The 16,683-nt window shown below is 48.7% G+C and overlaps 20 non-coding genes across 20 annotated transcripts; 12 read left to right on the top strand and 8 right to left on the bottom strand.

Moving 5' to 3' along the window:
* Positions 1 to 131: 131 nt before the first annotated feature.
* On the bottom strand, positions 132 to 238 carry LOC133981163 (U6 spliceosomal RNA). The gene has a single exon (XR_009925230.1). It is a non-coding gene; the product is annotated as a U6 spliceosomal RNA (small nuclear RNA).
* Positions 239 to 983: 745 nt separating this feature from the next.
* On the bottom strand, positions 984 to 1,090 carry LOC133981162 (U6 spliceosomal RNA). Its single transcript, XR_009925229.1, has one exon. It is a non-coding gene; the product is annotated as a U6 spliceosomal RNA (small nuclear RNA).
* Positions 1,091 to 1,916: 826 nt separating this feature from the next.
* Positions 1,917 to 2,080, top strand: LOC133981207 (U1 spliceosomal RNA). Its single transcript, XR_009925272.1, has one exon. It is a non-coding gene; the product is annotated as a U1 spliceosomal RNA (small nuclear RNA).
* A 649-nt stretch (positions 2,081 to 2,729) lies between these two features.
* Positions 2,730 to 2,920, top strand: LOC133981128 (U2 spliceosomal RNA). Its single transcript, XR_009925200.1, has one exon. It is a non-coding gene; the product is annotated as a U2 spliceosomal RNA (small nuclear RNA).
* A 603-nt stretch (positions 2,921 to 3,523) lies between these two features.
* Positions 3,524 to 3,630, bottom strand: LOC133981160 (U6 spliceosomal RNA). Its single transcript, XR_009925228.1, has one exon. It is a non-coding gene; the product is annotated as a U6 spliceosomal RNA (small nuclear RNA).
* Positions 3,631 to 4,375: 745 nt separating this feature from the next.
* On the bottom strand, positions 4,376 to 4,482 carry LOC133981159 (U6 spliceosomal RNA). The gene has a single exon (XR_009925227.1). It is a non-coding gene; the product is annotated as a U6 spliceosomal RNA (small nuclear RNA).
* Positions 4,483 to 5,308: 826 nt separating this feature from the next.
* On the top strand, positions 5,309 to 5,472 carry LOC133981206 (U1 spliceosomal RNA). Its single transcript, XR_009925271.1, has one exon. It is a non-coding gene; the product is annotated as a U1 spliceosomal RNA (small nuclear RNA).
* A 649-nt stretch (positions 5,473 to 6,121) lies between these two features.
* Positions 6,122 to 6,312, top strand: LOC133981233 (U2 spliceosomal RNA). The gene has a single exon (XR_009925296.1). It is a non-coding gene; the product is annotated as a U2 spliceosomal RNA (small nuclear RNA).
* A 603-nt stretch (positions 6,313 to 6,915) lies between these two features.
* On the bottom strand, positions 6,916 to 7,022 carry LOC133981158 (U6 spliceosomal RNA). The gene has a single exon (XR_009925226.1). It is a non-coding gene; the product is annotated as a U6 spliceosomal RNA (small nuclear RNA).
* Positions 7,023 to 7,848: 826 nt separating this feature from the next.
* Positions 7,849 to 8,012, top strand: LOC133981205 (U1 spliceosomal RNA). Its single transcript, XR_009925270.1, has one exon. It is a non-coding gene; the product is annotated as a U1 spliceosomal RNA (small nuclear RNA).
* Positions 8,013 to 8,661: 649 nt separating this feature from the next.
* Positions 8,662 to 8,852, top strand: LOC133981140 (U2 spliceosomal RNA). Its single transcript, XR_009925211.1, has one exon. It is a non-coding gene; the product is annotated as a U2 spliceosomal RNA (small nuclear RNA).
* A 684-nt stretch (positions 8,853 to 9,536) lies between these two features.
* LOC133981204 (U1 spliceosomal RNA) lies at positions 9,537 to 9,700 on the top strand. The gene has a single exon (XR_009925269.1). It is a non-coding gene; the product is annotated as a U1 spliceosomal RNA (small nuclear RNA).
* A 649-nt stretch (positions 9,701 to 10,349) lies between these two features.
* On the top strand, positions 10,350 to 10,540 carry LOC133981232 (U2 spliceosomal RNA). Its single transcript, XR_009925295.1, has one exon. It is a non-coding gene; the product is annotated as a U2 spliceosomal RNA (small nuclear RNA).
* Positions 10,541 to 11,143: 603 nt separating this feature from the next.
* LOC133981147 (U6 spliceosomal RNA) lies at positions 11,144 to 11,250 on the bottom strand. Its single transcript, XR_009925215.1, has one exon. It is a non-coding gene; the product is annotated as a U6 spliceosomal RNA (small nuclear RNA).
* An 826-nt stretch (positions 11,251 to 12,076) lies between these two features.
* On the top strand, positions 12,077 to 12,240 carry LOC133981203 (U1 spliceosomal RNA). The gene has a single exon (XR_009925268.1). It is a non-coding gene; the product is annotated as a U1 spliceosomal RNA (small nuclear RNA).
* Positions 12,241 to 12,889: 649 nt separating this feature from the next.
* On the top strand, positions 12,890 to 13,080 carry LOC133981231 (U2 spliceosomal RNA). Its single transcript, XR_009925294.1, has one exon. It is a non-coding gene; the product is annotated as a U2 spliceosomal RNA (small nuclear RNA).
* Positions 13,081 to 13,683: 603 nt separating this feature from the next.
* LOC133981174 (U6 spliceosomal RNA) lies at positions 13,684 to 13,790 on the bottom strand. The gene has a single exon (XR_009925241.1). It is a non-coding gene; the product is annotated as a U6 spliceosomal RNA (small nuclear RNA).
* Positions 13,791 to 14,616: 826 nt separating this feature from the next.
* Positions 14,617 to 14,780, top strand: LOC133981202 (U1 spliceosomal RNA). The gene has a single exon (XR_009925267.1). It is a non-coding gene; the product is annotated as a U1 spliceosomal RNA (small nuclear RNA).
* Positions 14,781 to 15,429: 649 nt separating this feature from the next.
* Positions 15,430 to 15,620, top strand: LOC133981230 (U2 spliceosomal RNA). Its single transcript, XR_009925293.1, has one exon. It is a non-coding gene; the product is annotated as a U2 spliceosomal RNA (small nuclear RNA).
* A 603-nt stretch (positions 15,621 to 16,223) lies between these two features.
* LOC133981144 (U6 spliceosomal RNA) lies at positions 16,224 to 16,330 on the bottom strand. Its single transcript, XR_009925213.1, has one exon. It is a non-coding gene; the product is annotated as a U6 spliceosomal RNA (small nuclear RNA).
* Between the last annotated feature and the right edge of the window lie 353 nt (positions 16,331 to 16,683).

Raw genomic sequence — 16,683 nt, 5'->3', positions numbered from 1 at the left:
AGAGAGTGAAGACGATCCAGCAGCCTTCAAACACTTGATCTTAGCCAAAAGGCCTAGAAGCGATAACTGAGAATGTTATAACGCCCTACACTCAGGTGTTCCAGAGGAGCAAGGGGCAACACGAGCACGTCAAAATGTGGAAACGCTTCACGATGTTGCGTGTCATCCTTTCGCAGGGGCCATGCTAATCTTCTCTGTATCGATTCCAATTTTTCATATGTACTGCCGTGGCAAGTACACAGGCAGTCAGGTGCTGCTTCCCTTTTACTCCCCCGTGGGAAGAATGCCCCTTGACCGCCGGTGCAGTCCGGAGGGCAGTGGGCAGCACCCTTGCATGAAGCATGAAAAGAGCGAGCGAAGGGGCGGTCATTAATTGCCGACATCAGTGTGTTTTCTATTGCTATGAACTGACTGCTACTTCTTTTTTTGGCAAGTTTATGAAAGACACAAAGTTAGTTAGGCCAAAAATGGCCTCGTGCCAGAGATGGGGGCAGTGCCCAATTTGTCTTGCTTGCCCGAGACCTCATTTTTTCCTTCATGCCCACCCCGAATGGGAGATTAGAGAGACTGAAGACGATCCAGCAGGGGGCATTGCCGCTCTCCTTGAGAGCAGACGGCGGGTTGTCTCTCTCAAGGAGAGCGGCAATGCCCCCTGCTGGATCGTCTTCAGTCTCTCTAATCCCCTAGGACGAATGGGGGATTAGAGAGACTGAAGACGATCCAAGGGGGGGCATTGCCGCTCTCCTTGAGAGCAGACGGCGGGTTTGTCTCTCTCAAGGAGAGCGGCAATGCCCCCCCCTGCTGGATCGTCTTCAGTCTCTCTCTGATCCCCCATTCGTCCTAGGGGATTAGAGAGAGTGAAGACGATCCAGCAGCCTTCAAACACTTGATCTTAGCCAAAAGGCCTAGAAGCGATAACTGAGAATGTTATAACGCCCTACACTCAGGTGTTCCAGAGGAGCAAGGGGCAACACGAGCACGTCAAAATGTGGAAACGCTTCACGATGTTGCGTGTCATCCTTTCGCAGGGGCCATGCTAATCTTCTCTGTATCGATTCCAATTTTTCATATGTACTGCCGTGGCAAGTACACAGGCAGTCAGGTGCTGCTTCCCTTTTACTCCCCCGTGGGAAGAATGCCCCTTGACCGCCGGTGCAGTCCGGAGGGCAGTGGGCAGCACCCTTGCATGAAGCATGAAAAGAGCGAGCGAAGGGGCGGTCATTAATTGCCGACATCAGTGTGTTTTCTATTGCTATGAACTGACTGCTACTTCTTTTTTTGGCAAGTTTATGAAAGACACAAAGTTAGTTAGGCCAAAAATGGCCTCGTGCCAGAGATGGGGGCAGTGCCCAATTTGTCTTGCTTGCCCGAGACCTCATTTTTTCCTTCATGCCCACCCCGAATGGGGGATTAGAGAGACTGAAGACGATCCAGCAGGGGGCATTGCCGCTCTCCTTGAGAGAGACAACCTGCCGTCTGCTGTGACTCAATGGGGGGAAAAGTGCAGCGTACAATGCAGCGTGACACAGAGTGAGATTTGCACCTTGGATTGGCAGACAAAGAGGGAAAGGGTTGCCAAACCCGCCGACCCGATTGGCTGCCAGAGAAGGGCAACGGCAATGGTCGGACGTCCACCAACTGCTCAGCCTGTCAATTTTATTTGCGTATCACAGAATTGCCTATGGGGGCATAAGAGGTTGGGCATGAAGGACAAATGAGGCCTCGGGCAAGAAAGACAAATTTAGTATAAAACGTCTCCTTGTGTGTTGAATCCGTGCAGATCCACCTTCTTATGTACAGTCTATGAGATCCCACAGCCTCATACAGCGTGTAGTTTGGGTGATGTGTGGATGGCCCACCATCAGTCGACGTGCTGTGTCTGTGAAAGAAACACCCGGCTCGGATCTGTACAACTCATACTTACCTGGCAAGGGAGATACCATGATCAAGAAGGTGGTTCACCCAGGGCGAGGCTCAACCATTGCACTCCGGCTGTGCTGACCTCTGCGAATTCCCCAAATGTGGGAATCTCGATTGCATAATTTCTGGTAGTGGGGGACTGCGTTCGCGCTCTCCCCTGATAAAACTGTTGAAAGAAAACCAAGTCGAAACCCAGCAGTGTCTGACGAGAACTGGTGTTCAGGTGTCGTAATCTGATACAGAAGACCTGAGTAGGTGGAAACAGCTTTTTAACCTCTGAAGCCCAACAGCGCCCCCAATACACGAAAAACGTGTCAGGGCAGTGAAACGAGCACGAATATAGTCATATTGACACGCCGTGTTGTTCAGAAGAAGCTCAGCTATCGAGCTGACGAGATGGCACAGGGATACCCCCTGCTTTCTAGTTTGTCCTTTTTAGTTGGCAAATCCATGTTTTCTACTGTTAAATGACAAAGAAATATTTGGATATATTTGGAAATTGTTGTTCATTCTGTAATGCAGTGGGGTGCCGTTCGCTGTTTTCTCTGCTAGATGGAGCTGCAACTCTGTTAGTTAACACATCGTTAAAAACATGTTCTCCTCCACTAGAGATCAGACTCTAATGTGACTTCCAGTTTATTCCCCCTGTTACATTTGAGACTGGTGTGTGTATTAAAGTATATTTAATCACATTTTTTCAAATTTTAAATAAGTTAAATCCGTCTTTGACTCGCATTGGACTCTGTGAAACCGCGAGTGAGACTGGCGCTGCAGAGGATCACTACTGTAACTCCGACCCATCGTCAGTTATCGCTTCTCGGCCTTTTGGCTAAGATCAAGTGTAGTATCTGTTCTTATCAGTTTAATATCTGATACGTCCCCTACCCGGGGACCATATATTAAATTGCTTTTTGGAACAGGGAGATGGAAAAGGGGCTTGCTCCGTCCACTCCACGCATCGACCTGGTATTGCAGTACCTCCGGGAACGGTGCACCCCTCCTCTCTGTGTTTAATATGAAAACATTTAGCTCGTTAGATAAGCGATTTGTCGTTATGTTTAAATAGCTACATTGATATTTTGTTGAGATTTTATACTCTAGCAATGAATGCATATTTATAGTTTTAAAGGCTGCTGGATCGTCTTCAGTCTCTCTAATCCCCTAGGACGAATGGGGGATTAGAGAGACTGAAGACGATCCAGCAGGGGGCATTGCCGCTCTCCTTGAGAGCAGACGGCGGGTTGTCTCTCTCAAGGAGAGCGGCAATGCCCCCTGCTGGATCGTCTTCAGTCTCTCTAATCCCCTAGGACGAATGGGGGATTAGAGAGACTGAAGACGATCCAAGGGGGGGCATTGCCGCTCTCCTTGAGAGCAGACGGCGGGTTTGTCTCTCTCAAGGAGAGCGGCAATGCCCCCCCCTGCTGGATCGTCTTCAGTCTCTCTCTGATCCCCCATTCGTCCTAGGGGATTAGAGAGAGTGAAGACGATCCAGCAGCCTTCAAACACTTGATCTTAGCCAAAAGGCCTAGAAGCGATAACTGAGAATGTTATAACGCCCTACACTCAGGTGTTCCAGAGGAGCAAGGGGCAACACGAGCACGTCAAAATGTGGAAACGCTTCACGATGTTGCGTGTCATCCTTTCGCAGGGGCCATGCTAATCTTCTCTGTATCGATTCCAATTTTTCATATGTACTGCCGTGGCAAGTACACAGGCAGTCAGGTGCTGCTTCCCTTTTACTCCCCCGTGGGAAGAATGCCCCTTGACCGCCGGTGCAGTCCGGAGGGCAGTGGGCAGCACCCTTGCATGAAGCATGAAAAGAGCGAGCGAAGGGGCGGTCATTAATTGCCGACATCAGTGTGTTTTCTATTGCTATGAACTGACTGCTACTTCTTTTTTTGGCAAGTTTATGAAAGACACAAAGTTAGTTAGGCCAAAAATGGCCTCGTGCCAGAGATGGGGGCAGTGCCCAATTTGTCTTGCTTGCCCGAGACCTCATTTTTTCCTTCATGCCCACCCCGAATGGGGGATTAGAGAGACTGAAGACGATCCAGCAGGGGGCATTGCCGCTCTCCTTGAGAGCAGACGGCGGGTTGTCTCTCTCAAGGAGAGCGGCAATGCCCCCTGCTGGATCGTCTTCAGTCTCTCTAATCCCCTAGGACGAATGGGGGATTAGAGAGACTGAAGACGATCCAAGGGGGGGCATTGCCGCTCTCCTTGAGAGCAGACGGCGGGTTTGTCTCTCTCAAGGAGAGCGGCAATGCCCCCCCCTGCTGGATCGTCTTCAGTCTCTCTCTGATCCCCCATTCGTCCTAGGGGATTAGAGAGAGTGAAGACGATCCAGCAGCCTTCAAACACTTGATCTTAGCCAAAAGGCCTAGAAGCGATAACTGAGAATGTTATAACGCCCTACACTCAGGTGTTCCAGAGGAGCAAGGGGCAACACGAGCACGTCAAAATGTGGAAACGCTTCACGATGTTGCGTGTCATCCTTTCGCAGGGGCCATGCTAATCTTCTCTGTATCGATTCCAATTTTTCATATGTACTGCCGTGGCAAGTACACAGGCAGTCAGGTGCTGCTTCCCTTTTACTCCCCCGTGGGAAGAATGCCCCTTGACCGCCGGTGCAGTCCGGAGGGCAGTGGGCAGCACCCTTGCATGAAGCATGAAAAGAGCGAGCGAAGGGGCGGTCATTAATTGCCGACATCAGTGTGTTTTCTATTGCTATGAACTGACTGCTACTTCTTTTTTTGGCAAGTTTATGAAAGACACAAAGTTAGTTAGGCCAAAAATGGCCTCGTGCCAGAGATGGGGGCAGTGCCCAATTTGTCTTGCTTGCCCGAGACCTCATTTTTTCCTTCATGCCCACCCCGAATGGGGGATTAGAGAGACTGAAGACGATCCAGCAGGGGGCATTGCCGCTCTCCTTGAGAGAGACAACCTGCCGTCTGCTGTGACTCAATGGGGGGAAAAGTGCAGCGTACAATGCAGCGTGACACAGAGTGAGATTTGCACCTTGGATTGGCAGACAAAGAGGGAAAGGGTTGCCAAACCCGCCGACCCGATTGGCTGCCAGAGAAGGGCAACGGCAATGGTCGGACGTCCACCAACTGCTCAGCCTGTCAATTTTATTTGCGTATCACAGAATTGCCTATGGGGGCATAAGAGGTTGGGCATGAAGGACAAATGAGGCCTCGGGCAAGAAAGACAAATTTAGTATAAAACGTCTCCTTGTGTGTTGAATCCGTGCAGATCCACCTTCTTATGTACAGTCTATGAGATCCCACAGCCTCATACAGCGTGTAGTTTGGGTGATGTGTGGATGGCCCACCATCAGTCGACGTGCTGTGTCTGTGAAAGAAACACCCGGCTCGGATCTGTACAACTCATACTTACCTGGCAAGGGAGATACCATGATCAAGAAGGTGGTTCACCCAGGGCGAGGCTCAACCATTGCACTCCGGCTGTGCTGACCTCTGCGAATTCCCCAAATGTGGGAATCTCGATTGCATAATTTCTGGTAGTGGGGGACTGCGTTCGCGCTCTCCCCTGATAAAACTGTTGAAAGAAAACCAAGTCGAAACCCAGCAGTGTCTGACGAGAACTGGTGTTCAGGTGTCGTAATCTGATACAGAAGACCTGAGTAGGTGGAAACAGCTTTTTAACCTCTGAAGCCCAACAGCGCCCCCAATACACGAAAAACGTGTCAGGGCAGTGAAACGAGCACGAATATAGTCATATTGACACGCCGTGTTGTTCAGAAGAAGCTCAGCTATCGAGCTGACGAGATGGCACAGGGATACCCCCTGCTTTCTAGTTTGTCCTTTTTAGTTGGCAAATCCATGTTTTCTACTGTTAAATGACAAAGAAATATTTGGATATATTTGGAAATTGTTGTTCATTCTGTAATGCAGTGGGGTGCCGTTCGCTGTTTTCTCTGCTAGATGGAGCTGCAACTCTGTTAGTTAACACATCGTTAAAAACATGTTCTCCTCCACTAGAGATCAGACTCTAATGTGACTTCCAGTTTATTCCCCCTGTTACATTTGAGACTGGTGTGTGTATTAAAGTATATTTAATCACATTTTTTCAAATTTTAAATAAGTTAAATCCGTCTTTGACTCGCATTGGACTCTGTGAAACCGCGAGTGAGACTGGCGCTGCAGAGGATCACTACTGTAACTCCGACCCATCGTCAGTTATCGCTTCTCGGCCTTTTGGCTAAGATCAAGTGTAGTATCTGTTCTTATCAGTTTAATATCTGATACGTCCCCTACCCGGGGACCATATATTAAATTGCTTTTTGGAACAGGGAGATGGAAAAGGGGCTTGCTCCGTCCACTCCACGCATCGACCTGGTATTGCAGTACCTCCGGGAACGGTGCACCCCTCCTCTCTGTGTTTAATATGAAAACATTTAGCTCGTTAGATAAGCGATTTGTCGTTATGTTTAAATAGCTACATTGATATTTTGTTGAGATTTTATACTCTAGCAATGAATGCATATTTATAGTTTTAAAGGCTGCTGGATCGTCTTCAGTCTCTCTAATCCCCTAGGACGAATGGGGGATTAGAGAGACTGAAGACGATCCAGCAGGGGGCATTGCCGCTCTCCTTGAGAGCAGACGGCGGGTTGTCTCTCTCAAGGAGAGCGGCAATGCCCCCTGCTGGATCGTCTTCAGTCTCTCTAATCCCCTAGGACGAATGGGGGATTAGAGAGACTGAAGACGATCCAAGGGGGGGCATTGCCGCTCTCCTTGAGAGCAGACGGCGGGTTTGTCTCTCTCAAGGAGAGCGGCAATGCCCCCCCCTGCTGGATCGTCTTCAGTCTCTCTCTGATCCCCCATTCGTCCTAGGGGATTAGAGAGAGTGAAGACGATCCAGCAGCCTTCAAACACTTGATCTTAGCCAAAAGGCCTAGAAGCGATAACTGAGAATGTTATAACGCCCTACACTCAGGTGTTCCAGAGGAGCAAGGGGCAACACGAGCACGTCAAAATGTGGAAACGCTTCACGATGTTGCGTGTCATCCTTTCGCAGGGGCCATGCTAATCTTCTCTGTATCGATTCCAATTTTTCATATGTACTGCCGTGGCAAGTACACAGGCAGTCAGGTGCTGCTTCCCTTTTACTCCCCCGTGGGAAGAATGCCCCTTGACCGCCGGTGCAGTCCGGAGGGCAGTGGGCAGCACCCTTGCATGAAGCATGAAAAGAGCGAGCGAAGGGGCGGTCATTAATTGCCGACATCAGTGTGTTTTCTATTGCTATGAACTGACTGCTACTTCTTTTTTTGGCAAGTTTATGAAAGACACAAAGTTAGTTAGGCCAAAAATGGCCTCGTGCCAGAGATGGGGGCAGTGCCCAATTTGTCTTGCTTGCCCGAGACCTCATTTTTTCCTTCATGCCCACCCCGAATGGGGGATTAGAGAGACTGAAGACGATCCAGCAGGGGGCATTGCCGCTCTCCTTGAGAGAGACAACCTGCCGTCTGCTGTGACTCAATGGGGGGAAAAGTGCAGCGTACAATGCAGCGTGACACAGAGTGAGATTTGCACCTTGGATTGGCAGACAAAGAGGGAAAGGGTTGCCAAACCCGCCGACCCGATTGGCTGCCAGAGAAGGGCAACGGCAATGGTCGGACGTCCACCAACTGCTCAGCCTGTCAATTTTATTTGCGTATCACAGAATTGCCTATGGGGGCATAAGAGGTTGGGCATGAAGGACAAATGAGGCCTCGGGCAAGAAAGACAAATTTAGTATAAAACGTCTCCTTGTGTGTTGAATCCGTGCAGATCCACCTTCTTATGTACAGTCTATGAGATCCCACAGCCTCATACAGCGTGTAGTTTGGGTGATGTGTGGATGGCCCACCATCAGTCGACGTGCTGTGTCTGTGAAAGAAACACCCGGCTCGGATCTGTACAACTCATACTTACCTGGCAAGGGAGATACCATGATCAAGAAGGTGGTTCACCCAGGGCGAGGCTCAACCATTGCACTCCGGCTGTGCTGACCTCTGCGAATTCCCCAAATGTGGGAATCTCGATTGCATAATTTCTGGTAGTGGGGGACTGCGTTCGCGCTCTCCCCTGATAAAACTGTTGAAAGAAAACCAAGTCGAAACCCAGCAGTGTCTGACGAGAACTGGTGTTCAGGTGTCGTAATCTGATACAGAAGACCTGAGTAGGTGGAAACAGCTTTTTAACCTCTGAAGCCCAACAGCGCCCCCAATACACGAAAAACGTGTCAGGGCAGTGAAACGAGCACGAATATAGTCATATTGACACGCCGTGTTGTTCAGAAGAAGCTCAGCTATCGAGCTGACGAGATGGCACAGGGATACCCCCTGCTTTCTAGTTTGTCCTTTTTAGTTGGCAAATCCATGTTTTCTACTGTTAAATGACAAAGAAATATTTGGATATATTTGGAAATTGTTGTTCATTCTGTAATGCAGTGGGGTGCCGTTCGCTGTTTTCTCTGCTAGATGGAGCTGCAACTCTGTTAGTTAACACATCGTTAAAAACATGTTCTCCTCCACTAGAGATCAGACTCTAATGTGACTTCCAGTTTATTCCCCCTGTTACATTTGAGACTGGTGTGTGTATTAAAGTATATTTAATCACATTTTTTCAAATTTTAAATAAGTTAAATCCGTCTTTGACTCGCATTGGACTCTGTGAAACCGCGAGTGAGACTGGCGCTGCAGAGGATCACTACTGTAACTCCGACCCATCGTCAGTTATTGCTTCTCGGCCTTTTGGCTAAGATCAAGTGTAGTATCTGTTCTTATCAGTTTAATATCTGATACGTCCCCTACCCGGGGACCATATATTAAATTGCTTTTTGGAACAGGGAGATGGAAAAGGGGCTTGCTCCGTCCACTCCACGCATCGACCTGGTATTGCAGTACCTCCGGGAACGGTGCACCCCTCCTCTCTGTGTTTAATATGAAAACATTTAGCTCGTTAGATAAGCGATTTGTCGTTATGTTTAAATAGCTACATTGATATTTTGTTGAGATTTTATACTCTAGCAATGAATGCATATTTATAGTTTTAAAGGCTGCTGGATCGTCTTCAGTCTCTCTAATCCCCTAGGACGAATGGGGGATTAGAGAGACTGAAGACGATCCAGCAGGGGGCATTGCCGCTCTCCTTGAGAGAGACAACCTGCCGTCTGCTGTGACTCAATGGGGGGAAAAGTGCAGCGTACAATGCAGCGTGACACAGAGTGAGATTTGCACCTTGGATTGGCAGACAAAGAGGGAAAGGGTTGCCAAACCCGCCGACCCGATTGGCTGCCAGAGAAGGGCAACGGCAATGGTCGGACGTCCACCAACTGCTCAGCCTGTCAATTTTATTTGCGTATCACAGAATTGCCTATGGGGGCATAAGAGGTTGGGCATGAAGGACAAATGAGGCCTCGGGCAAGAAAGACAAATTTAGTATAAAACGTCTCCTTGTGTGTTGAATCCGTGCAGATCCACCTTCTTATGTACAGTCTATGAGATCCCACAGCCTCATACAGCGTGTAGTTTGGGTGATGTGTGGATGGCCCACCATCAGTCGACGTGCTGTGTCTGTGAAAGAAACACCCGGCTCGGATCTGTACAACTCATACTTACCTGGCAAGGGAGATACCATGATCAAGAAGGTGGTTCACCCAGGGCGAGGCTCAACCATTGCACTCCGGCTGTGCTGACCTCTGCGAATTCCCCAAATGTGGGAATCTCGATTGCATAATTTCTGGTAGTGGGGGACTGCGTTCGCGCTCTCCCCTGATAAAACTGTTGAAAGAAAACCAAGTCGAAACCCAGCAGTGTCTGACGAGAACTGGTGTTCAGGTGTCGTAATCTGATACAGAAGACCTGAGTAGGTGGAAACAGCTTTTTAACCTCTGAAGCCCAACAGCGCCCCCAATACACGAAAAACGTGTCAGGGCAGTGAAACGAGCACGAATATAGTCATATTGACACGCCGTGTTGTTCAGAAGAAGCTCAGCTATCGAGCTGACGAGATGGCACAGGGATACCCCCTGCTTTCTAGTTTGTCCTTTTTAGTTGGCAAATCCATGTTTTCTACTGTTAAATGACAAAGAAATATTTGGATATATTTGGAAATTGTTGTTCATTCTGTAATGCAGTGGGGTGCCGTTCGCTGTTTTCTCTGCTAGATGGAGCTGCAACTCTGTTAGTTAACACATCGTTAAAAACATGTTCTCCTCCACTAGAGATCAGACTCTAATGTGACTTCCAGTTTATTCCCCCTGTTACATTTGAGACTGGTGTGTGTATTAAAGTATATTTAATCACATTTTTTCAAATTTTAAATAAGTTAAATCCGTCTTTGACTCGCATTGGACTCTGTGAAACCGCGAGTGAGACTGGCGCTGCAGAGGATCACTACTGTAACTCCGACCCATCGTCAGTTATCGCTTCTCGGCCTTTTGGCTAAGATCAAGTGTAGTATCTGTTCTTATCAGTTTAATATCTGATACGTCCCCTACCCGGGGACCATATATTAAATTGCTTTTTGGAACAGGGAGATGGAAAAGGGGCTTGCTCCGTCCACTCCACGCATCGACCTGGTATTGCAGTACCTCCGGGAACGGTGCACCCCTCCTCTCTGTGTTTAATATGAAAACATTTAGCTCGTTAGATAAGCGATTTGTCGTTATGTTTAAATAGCTACATTGATATTTTGTTGAGATTTTATACTCTAGCAATGAATGCATATTTATAGTTTTAAAGGCTGCTGGATCGTCTTCAGTCTCTCTAATCCCCCATTCGTCCTAGGGGATTAGAGAGACTGAAGACGATCCAGCAGGGGGCATTGCCGCTCTCCTTGAGAGCAGACGGCGGGTTGTCTCTCTCAAGGAGAGCGGCAATGCCCCCTGCTGGATCGTCTTCAGTCTCTCTAATCCCCTAGGACGAATGGGGGATTAGAGAGACTGAAGACGATCCAAGGGGGGGCATTGCCGCTCTCCTTGAGAGCAGACGGCGGGTTTGTCTCTCTCAAGGAGAGCGGCAATGCCCCCCCCTGCTGGATCGTCTTCAGTCTCTCTCTGATCCCCCATTCGTCCTAGGGGATTAGAGAGAGTGAAGACGATCCAGCAGCCTTCAAACACTTGATCTTAGCCAAAAGGCCTAGAAGCGATGACTGAGAATGTTATAACGCCCTACACTCAGGTGTTCCAGAGGAGCAAGGGGCAACACGAGCACGTCAAAATGTGGAAACGCTTCACGATGTTGCGTGTCATCCTTTCGCAGGGGCCATGCTAATCTTCTCTGTATCGATTCCAATTTTTCATATGTACTGCTGTGGCAAGTACACAGGCAGTCAGGTGCTGCTTCCCTTTTACTCCCCCGTGGGAAGAATGCCCCTTGACCGCCGGTGCAGTCCGGAGGGCAGTGGGCAGCACCCTTGCATGAAGCATGAAAAGAGCGAGCGAAGGGGCGGTCATTAATTGCCGACATCAGTGTGTTTTCTATTGCTATGAACTGACTGCTACTTCTTTTTTTGGCAAGTTTATGAAAGACACAAAGTTAGTTAGGCCAAAAATGGCCTCGTGCCAGAGATGGGGGCAGTGCCCAATTTGTCTTGCTTGCCCGAGACCTCATTTTTTCCTTCATGCCCACCCCGAATGGGGGATTAGAGAGACTGAAGACGATCCAGCAGGGGGCATTGCCGCTCTCCTTGAGAGAGACAACCTGCCGTCTGCTGTGACTCAATGGGGGGAAAAGTGCAGCGTACAATGCAGCGTGACACAGAGTGAGATTTGCACCTTGGATTGGCAGACAAAGAGGGAAAGGGTTGCCAAACCCGCCGACCCGATTGGCTGCCAGAGAAGGGCAACGGCAATGGTCGGACGTCCACCAACTGCTCAGCCTGTCAATTTTATTTGCGTATCACAGAATTGCCTATGGGGGCATAAGAGGTTGGGCATGAAGGACAAATGAGGCCTCGGGCAAGAAAGACAAATTTAGTATAAAACGTCTCCTTGTGTGTTGAATCCGTGCAGATCCACCTTCTTATGTACAGTCTATGAGATCCCACAGCCTCATACAGCGTGTAGTTTGGGTGATGTGTGGATGGCCCACCATCAGTCGACGTGCTGTGTCTGTGAAAGAAACACCCGGCTCGGATCTGTACAACTCATACTTACCTGGCAAGGGAGATACCATGATCAAGAAGGTGGTTCACCCAGGGCGAGGCTCAACCATTGCACTCCGGCTGTGCTGACCTCTGCGAATTCCCCAAATGTGGGAATCTCGATTGCATAATTTCTGGTAGTGGGGGACTGCGTTCGCGCTCTCCCCTGATAAAACTGTTGAAAGAAAACCAAGTCGAAACCCAGCAGTGTCTGACGAGAACTGGTGTTCAGGTGTCGTAATCTGATACAGAAGACCTGAGTAGGTGGAAACAGCTTTTTAACCTCTGAAGCCCAACAGCGCCCCCAATACACGAAAAACGTGTCAGGGCAGTGAAACGAGCACGAATATAGTCATATTGACACGCCGTGTTGTTCAGAAGAAGCTCAGCTATCGAGCTGACGAGATGGCACAGGGATACCCCCTGCTTTCTAGTTTGTCCTTTTTAGTTGGCAAATCCATGTTTTCTACTGTTAAATGACAAAGAAATATTTGGATATATTTGGAAATTGTTGTTCATTCTGTAATGCAGTGGGGTGCCGTTCGCTGTTTTCTCTGCTAGATGGAGCTGCAACTCTGTTAGTTAACACATCGTTAAAAACATGTTCTCCTCCACTAGAGATCAGACTCTAATGTGACTTCCAGTTTATTCCCCCTGTTACATTTGAGACTGGTGTGTGTATTAAAGTATATTTAATCACATTTTTTCAAATTTTAAATAAGTTAAATCCGTCTTTGACTCGCATTGGACTCTGTGAAACCGCGAGTGAGACTGGCGCTGCAGAGGATCACTACTGTAACTCCGACCCATCGTCAGTTATCGCTTCTCGGCCTTTTGGCTAAGATCAAGTGTAGTATCTGTTCTTATCAGTTTAATATCTGATACGTCCCCTACCCGGGGACCATATATTAAATTGCTTTTTGGAACAGGGAGATGGAAAAGGGGCTTGCTCCGTCCACTCCACGCATCGACCTGGTATTGCAGTACCTCCGGGAACGGTGCACCCCTCCTCTCTGTGTTTAATATGAAAACATTTAGCTCGTTAGATAAGCGATTTGTCGTTATGTTTAAATAGCTACATTGATATTTTGTTGAGATTTTATACTCTAGCAATGAATGCATATTTATAGTTTTAAAGGCTGCTGGATCGTCTTCAGTCTCTCTAATCCCCCATTCGTCCTAGGGGATTAGAGAGACTGAAGACGATCCAGCAGGGGGCATTGCCGCTCTCCTTGAGAGCAGACGGCGGGTTGTCTCTCTCAAGGAGAGCGGCAATGCCCCCTGCTGGATCGTCTTCAGTCTCTCTAATCCCCTAGGACGAATGGGGGATTAGAGAGACTGAAGACGATCCAAGGGGGGGCATTGCCGCTCTCCTTGAGAGCAGACGGCGGGTTTGTCTCTCTCAAGGAGAGCGGCAATGCCCCCCCCTGCTGGATCGTCTTCAGTCTCTCTCTGATCCCCCATTCGTCCTAGGGGATTAGAGAGAGTGAAGACGATCCAGCAGCCTTCAAACACTTGATCTTAGCCAAAAGGCCTAGAAGCGATAACTGAGAATGTTATAACGCCCTACACTCAGGTGTTCCAGAGGAGCAAGGGGCAACACGAGCACGTCAAAATGTGGAAACGCTTCACGATGTTGCGTGTCATCCTTTCGCAGGGGCCATGCTAATCTTCTCTGTATCGATTCCAATTTTTCATATGTACTGCCGTGGCAAGTAAACAGGCAGTCAGGTGCTGCTTCCCTTTTACTCCCCCGTGGGAAGAATGCCCCTTGACCGCCGGTGCAGTCCGGAGGGCAGTGGGCAGCACCCTTGCATGAAGCATGAAAAGAGCGAGCGAAGGGGCGGTCATTAATTGCCGACATCAGTGTGTTTTCTATTGCTATGAACTGACTGCTACTTCTTTTTTTGGCAAGTTTATGAAAGACACAAAGTTAGTTAGGCCAAAAATGGCCTCGTGCCAGAGATGGGGGCAGTGCCCAATTTGTCTTGCTTGCCCGAGACCTCATTTTTTCCTTCATGCCCACCCCGAATGGGGGATTAGAGAGACTGAAGACGATCCAGCAGGGGGCATTGCCGCTCTCCTTGAGAGAGACAACCTGCCGTCTGCTGTGACTCAATGGGGGGAAAAGTGCAGCGTACAATGCAGCGTGACACAGAGTGAGATTTGCACCTTGGATTGGCAGACAAAGAGGGAAAGGGTTGCCAAACCCGCCGACCCGATTGGCTGCCAGAGAAGGGCAACGGCAATGGTCGGACGTCCACCAACTGCTCAGCCTGTCAATTTTATTTGCGTATCACAGAATTGCCTATGGGGGCATAAGAGGTTGGGCATGAAGGACAAATGAGGCCTCGGGCAAGAAAGACAAATTTAGTATAAAACGTCTCCTTGTGTGTTGAATCCGTGCAGATCCACCTTCTTATGTACAGTCTATGAGATCCCACAGCCTCATACAGCGTGTAGTTTGGGTGATGTGTGGATGGCCCACCATCAGTCGACGTGCTGTGTCTGTGAAAGAAACACCCGGCTCGGATCTGTACAACTCATACTTACCTGGCAAGGGAGATACCATGATCAAGAAGGTGGTTCACCCAGGGCGAGGCTCAACCATTGCACTCCGGCTGTGCTGACCTCTGCGAATTCCCCAAATGTGGGAATCTCGATTGCATAATTTCTGGTAGTGGGGGACTGCGTTCGCGCTCTCCCCTGATAAAACTGTTGAAAGAAAACCAAGTCGAAACCCAGCAGTGTCTGACGAGAACTGGTGTTCAGGTGTCGTAATCTGATACAGAAGACCTGAGTAGGTGGAAACAGCTTTTTAACCTCTGAAGCCCAACAGCGCCCCCAATACACGAAAAACGTGTCAGGGCAGTGAAACGAGCACGAATATAGTCATATTGACACGCCGTGTTGTTCAGAAGAAGCTCAGCTATCGAGCTGACGAGATGGCACAGGGATACCCCCTGCTTTCTAGTTTGTCCTTTTTAGTTGGCAAATCCATGTTTTCTACTGTTAAATGACAAAGAAATATTTGGATATATTTGGAAATTGTTGTTCATTCTGTAATGCAGTGGGGTGCCGTTCGCTGTTTTCTCTGCTAGATGGAGCTGCAACTCTGTTAGTTAACACATCGTTAAAAACATGTTCTCCTCCACTAGAGATCAGACTCTAATGTGACTTCCAGTTTATTCCCCCTGTTACATTTGAGACTGGTGTGTGTATTAAAGTATATTTAATCACATTTTTTCAAATTTTAAATAAGTTAAATCCGTCTTTGACTCGCATTGGACTCTGTGAAACCGCGAGTGAGACTGGCGCTGCAGAGGATCACTACTGTAACTCCGACCCATCGTCAGTTATCGCTTCTCGGCCTTTTGGCTAAGATCAAGTGTAGTATCTGTTCTTATCAGTTTAATATCTGATACGTCCCCTACCCGGGGACCATATATTAAATTGCTTTTTGGAACAGGGAGATGGAAAAGGGGCTTGCTCCGTCCACTCCACGCATCGACCTGGTATTGCAGTACCTCCGGGAACGGTGCACCCCTCCTCTCTGTGTTTAATATGAAAACATTTAGCTCGTTAGATAAGCGATTTGTCGTTATGTTTAAATAGCTACATTGATATTTTGTTGAGATTTTATACTCTAGCAATGAATGCATATTTATAGTTTTAAAGGCTGCTGGATCGTCTTCAGTCTCTCTAATCCCCCATTCGTCCTAGGGGATTAGAGAGACTGAAGACGATCCAGCAGGGGGCATTGCCGCTCTCCTTGAGAGCAGACGGCGGGTTGTCTCTCTCAAGGAGAGCGGCAATGCCCCCTGCTGGATCGTCTTCAGTCTCTCTAATCCCCTAGGACGAATGGGGGATTAGAGAGACTGAAGACGATCCAAGGGGGGGCATTGCCGCTCTCCTTGAGAGCAGACGGCGGGTTTGTCTCTCTCAAGGAGAGCGGCAATGCCCCCCCCTGCTGGATCGTCTTCAGTCTCTCTCTGATCCCCCATTCGTCCTAGGGGATTAGAGAGAGTGAAGACGATCCAGCAGCCTTCAAACACTTGATCTTAGCCAAAAGGCCTAGAAGCGATGACTGAGAATGTTATAACGCCCTACACTCAGGTGTTCCAGAGGAGCAAGGGGCAACACGAGCACGTCAAAATGTGGAAACGCTTCACGATGTTGCGTGTCATCCTTTCGCAGGGGCCATGCTAATCTTCTCTGTATCGATTCCAATTTTTCATATGTACTGCTGTGGCAAGTACACAGGCAGTCAGGTGCTGCTTCCCTTTTACTCCCCCGTGGGAAGAATGCCCCTTGACCGCCGGTGCAGTCCGGAGGGCAGTGGGCAGCACCCTTGCATGAAGCATGAAAAGAGCGAGCGAAGGGGCGGTCATTAATTGCCGACATCAGTGTGTTTTCTATTGCTATGAACTGACTGCTACTTCTTTTTTTGGCAAGTTTATGAAAGACACAAAGTTAGTTAGGCCAAAAATGGCCTCGTGCCAGAGATGGGGGCAGTGCCCAATTTGTCTTGCTTGCCCGAGACCTCATTTTTTCCTTCATGCCCACCCCGAATGGGGGATTAGAGAGACTGAAGACGATCCAGCAGGGGGCA

Source organism: Scomber scombrus, chromosome 5 (assembly GCF_963691925.1).
Source record: "Scomber scombrus chromosome 5, fScoSco1.1, whole genome shotgun sequence".
Classification (NCBI taxonomy): Eukaryota; Metazoa; Chordata; class Actinopteri; order Scombriformes; family Scombridae; genus Scomber; species Scomber scombrus.
This window is presented reverse-complemented; position numbering and strand designations above follow the sequence as displayed.